The sequence below is a fragment of the Benincasa hispida genome, unplaced genomic scaffold (assembly GCF_027475165.1).
Source record: "Benincasa hispida cultivar pf3 unplaced genomic scaffold, pf3_genome.v1.1 HicScf187, whole genome shotgun sequence".
In the NCBI taxonomy this organism is placed as follows: domain Eukaryota; kingdom Viridiplantae; phylum Streptophyta; class Magnoliopsida; order Cucurbitales; family Cucurbitaceae; genus Benincasa; species Benincasa hispida.
The window spans coordinates 26,724-32,034 of NW_028326258.1; the positions used below are offsets into that span (position 1 = coordinate 26,724).

At 31.0% G+C, this 5,311-nt stretch overlaps 1 pseudogene; it reads left to right on the top strand.

The window, feature by feature from the left end:
• Positions 1-3,276: 3,276 nt before the first annotated feature.
• LOC150030474 (uncharacterized) lies at positions 3,277-4,638 on the top strand (annotated as a pseudogene).
• The last annotated feature ends 673 nt before the right edge of the window (positions 4,639-5,311 follow it).

The following is a 5,311-nucleotide window of genomic DNA, read 5'->3' on the forward strand; positions in this document are numbered from 1 at the left end:
CGTGAATATTTATGAAAAGTAACAATTTTGTCTCTTGATCTTTAGTATGTAACAATCAGGATGTGTTTGGAGGGAAGATTATCCTAAATTATGAAAGGTCTAAACTAATACAATCATTAACTTATGGTTTTGAGTCTCTTGACTAATATAACTACAAATTTTAGGAGTATATTGACTAACACATAAAAAGTTTAGGGATATATGTTATTTTTCTTTAGTACATCAAAAACTATATCAAGTGATGGATGGTAAAGAAAAGGAATTCAAATTTGGGTCAACAAAAGAAATAGTAAATTTTGAAGATTCATTTTGAAAAATAGCAAAAAAAAAAAAAAAATCAAAATTAGAAAATCGTAAAATGATTTTTTAAATTATTATTCGAAATTTTTAAATGACCAAAATACCATTATCATATAACAATTATGCAGTAATTCAAAAAATATTAAATTTACAACCGAAAAGAACTAAGATTTTGTTAAACTTTAAAAATAAAAACAACTAAGATTTTGTTAAGGTTAAAAATTAAAAAAAAAAAAATCAAACAAACAAAGATTTTATTAGCATTAAAAAAAATACAATAATTTTAGAACTCACAATCATAACAATCAATGTTTCATTCGAAAATTTAAAAGAGACTTTTTTTTAATCAAACTTGAATTATAATAAAACACAGTTACACAAAAATACCTAATCATTAACCCATGGTACAAAACCTTTTGAAAAGTAACTCTGCAAAAAAGTTTAAAATTATAAAAATAAACAATCATTAAATTGAGAAATATTATCTTATCCTTAAATACTACTCCATATTTGTAGAAATCAGAAGAAAATATCGTATATTTAAACAAATGAAATATTAAGGCTATTTGATTTTTATTTTTAAAAATTAAGCTTATAAACACTACTTACATCTCCCAGTTTCATACATTGTGATCTAAATTTTGAAAACTATAAAGAGTAGTTTCTAAAAAATTGATTTTGTTTTTGAAATTCGGCTAAAAATTCAACAGTATTTAAAAAAAGAAAGATGCAAACCATTATAAAAAATGGAGAGGAAATAAACTATGATAGTGTGGAAACATAATAAATAATAAAAAGGATAACTATGAAAAAAAAATTAGATAAAGTATTATTTGAAAATAAAACAAGAAAAAAATGGATGGATCAACAAAATAAAGATGAAGGGTTCGTTTATTGGGTGAATCTCCAGTGAAGAATTGAAGCTCCAAGACGACTTACGAAGCGTTTTGAGCTAAAAATTTGATATAATATTGTTAACTCAATTATAAACAACTTTTTAGAATGAAACATTTTAAGATGAGGCCTGAAAATCGAGTTATATAATTTTGAAGGTTGAACTAGAAATTGTTGAACAAGTAGGCAGCTGCTTGAATTGGGGCCAATGATGAAGTTTTGAATCTCCATATTAAACGACGAAGAATTTTGAGCTGAAATTTTAAGGTAATGTTGCTAACTCAATTCTAAACATGTTTGTAGAAGGAAGTTTCTTCAGAAGAGGGCTGGATTTTGAGTTATGAATTTTTGAAGTTGTCACAGAGGATCTGGGCATAAGCAGACCGCTGCTTAGGAAGATGCTTAGGCAGCTCAAGAGCGAGAGCGAGGGAGAGCGAGAGAGAGCGAGAGGAAGCGAGAGCGCGAGCGAGCGAGAGCGAGAGGGAGAGGTGGATCTCGCTAGGGACAGGAATCTCGCTGGTTTGCACTGGATCTCGCTGGTTTTGCATTAAAACTCGCTGGAAAGTGCCAAATCTCGCTGGGAAGGGTAAATCTCGCTCATAGGGATGATCTCGCTCATGATGATTTTCTCGCTAGTCATGCTGATTTTGTTGATAAAAGTTCCATTAGTAAATGAACTATTTGAGGTATTTTGATAAGAGGAGTATAACCCGTTAAGAGGCCAACGAGCTGTGATGACTATGTGATGACTTACTATTTTAATGATTTAGAAACTGTGATTTCTTGAAGATATTTCTCATGCTAAGTGTTTAAATGAAGTGCCAAGCAACGTGTTTGTGAAACTGTTTCTCATGCTAAGTAAAGCATGTTTTCCATGGAATTGATATGATTTAAATATGTTATTTTGTCCAAATACTTTCAGCATGTTTAAGTAACTCCATTTTTTATGATGAACTAGTATGATGATTTGAGCACTAAGCCTTAGTGTTCAACTAAATGTTAATGACTAGTTTTACTTAAAATGCGATACCGAAGGACATTTGAGAAGGTATCCGCCCAAATCTCAGTACATTTCATCACTAAAAAAGAGAAGATATTTTAACCTTTGGTACTCATAGCCTTAAAATTATAAAAGATTTATAGCAATAAGAACAAAACAAAAAGAGAAAACGAAAATGTAATAATAGATTATAAAAATAAAAATTAAAAATAATAATAAATTTTTCACATAAAAACAAAGAAAAGAAAAAGCAACAGTTCATCTCAAATATCAATTCAAACGGTTACATGTAATTCCCATTTCACACCTAATATAATATATAAATATATATTTTTGGAATAATAAATATACAACTCACTCAAATATTACTCATATATCTATATTGAATTATTTATTTTCTATGGTGAAGTAAGACTAATAAAAAGGATGTGGTTTAGGATGTATACATTTTTGTATAATTCATCGGTTTGTGATGTGACAAACTTTTTTTCCCAAAATATATTTTTGATTTTTTTTTTTTTGTTATGTGATTTTGGAATGATGCAATAGGATAAATGCAATCCATTGAACCTAAATATGACTTTTCATGAAATAAAATATAATGAGCAATACTTGGTGATTAATATTTGGATGTATCCTATTTCTATGCATCTTACTTTCATCACACACAATAAGAATTAAAATATTTAAATAAAGATATAAAAAGAATTTATCACGTAACAAATTATGATAAGATAATTTGGTGGATGCACAAAGATAGATATAGACCCAGATATATCTGAGTAATTTTCATACTGATACAACTTTTCTAATCATATGGTAAACTGTGATTGGACTATTGGGTCAGAAAGATAGGTGGAATGCAGGATGCAGTGGGGTATTTTTCATCTTTAATTACCACTAGTTACTAAAGGACAAAAATGCCCCTAGTAATTCGTTTACCAAGAGAATAAAAAAGCATAGAAAAAGAAAAATAAAAATAAAAAGTTTAACCCCAAGGCTTATAAATAAACTCCAATGTTGCACTTTAAAATCAAAGTCCAGAAAGAACAAGAAGAACAAGAAAGACAGAGAGAGCCTCGATGACGAGGAAGAAAGTGAAGTTGGTTTGGATTGCAAGCGATAATGCAAGAAAAGCCAGTTTCAAGAAACGAAGGCTCGGATTGTTAAAGAAAGTAAGTGAACTCACCATTCTCTGCGGCGTTTTCGCCTTTGCTGTCGTTAATGGCCCCGACGAGGACCATCCCGTCATCTGGCCATCTCTCTCCGTCGCTCAACACCTCTACCATCACTTTCTCAACCTTCCGGAAGTCGAACGCCAGAAGAAAATGATGAATCAAAAGATATATCTCAAGGAATGCACCACCAAAGCTCAAGATATGCTAAAGAAACTCATCAAGAAGAATCAAGAACTCGAACTCGATCTTCTGATGCATCAATTGCATCAAGGTCATCATATTTCCCAACTCACCAATGGGGAATTGCTCGCATTGTTCTGGATGGTTGGAGAGAGAATAAGAGACTGCCAAAAACGAATCGAGTATCATCAACAGGTTCATCGTCTTCCTCCTCCTCCTACTGAATTTGTTCCTTCTAACTCTCCTCTGCTTGAAATAGGGAGCAATGAGATGGATCTTGTTGATAATGGAAGGAATTTGATGGATCAATGGTTTATTGATATGGTGATGAATTCGAATGATAAAATTGGGGGAAATAGTAGCAATATGGCAGGGGAGTTAGGGTTTGTTCAATCGGAAGTGAATATGGGCGATTTGATGAATGGAGAAAATTTGATGGTGGGAATCAGTGAATTAGGCGGAACGGAAACGATTATTGTTGAAGGAGATGGCGATGAGAACATTTTGTTATCGGAGTGGAATTTTGGGGTAAATGACAATTCTGGAATGTGTGAGATTGAGAAGCTTGTGAACGACATTAATGGCGTTGGTGTTGAGGCTACTGTTAGTCATATGGATTTCAGTCACCAAATGGGTTTTGGAATCGGTGGTGACGTCAATGGTGGAGACCCTATGGGGAGTCTGTACTTCGATGCCTGCTACTACGGCGACAGTGGTGGTGTAAGGATTGATGTGAATGATGATGTATAGATGTTGCTTCAAGGATTGTTTGAAAGTGAAATAAGCTGCAGCAATGGAAATGGAAATGGAAATGAAATTCAACATGGAAATGGAAATGAGAATCAGAATAATGAAGGTGGAGACGTTGAAGATGATCTTCTAAGTAAGGAATGGCAAAACAACTTTACTCCATGATTGCTTCTTCTTAATTAAGTTCTAAATAATGGAGGAATTTGAGGGTTACTCCAATTTTCTCTCTCTCTATATATAAAAATATTATGATGGTATGAATTATGATCTAGTGTCTAAAGAAAATAGAATAATGTGTTAGTTTCTTATGAGTAGTTAAAATCTAGTTCTCTTTTTTAAGGGTGGATTAATTGAAATATTTGAGTAGTCTACTTAAGCATTTTTTAGAGATTAAAAAAAAAATATATGATCATCATGGCTAATGATCACTATTTTAGTATTTGTCCAGATAATTCTGTATCAAGTTTGTCTAAGTTAATTGAGTGAAGTTTAAATTGTCTCTTTTTATAAGAATTTAAATATCTGATTTTTCATATATTATTGATATATACTTATTTAGTGAATTCGAAAATTCGATTTTCGATCTCTCGCAATTTTTTTATAATATTTGGAATGGAAGAATAGAACGGCTTCGAATGCATGAACTAGGTTTATTTTAATAAAATTATAAATATTTTTATTATTATTATTATTATTATTATTATTGTTGTTGTTGTAACTCCCACAATGGTCTCGCATGCATGCAATTATAGAAGATGGTGAAACGTGAGTACATGAGGGTGGCAATATTTTGGATAATTATTCTCTTTTGGCTTATTCTTGGAATTTAAGGAATATTCTTTTTAAATAATAATGGGTATATTTTTTTTAGGAATAATAATGGGTATTTGAACCATAGAACATATTTGAAATCTTATAAACATATTATTAAAAAATGAGAATGACTGATATTTTAAATTAATCTCATTTTGAGGTATATCTTGTCTTGTTTTGGGAGTAAAGAGAGACG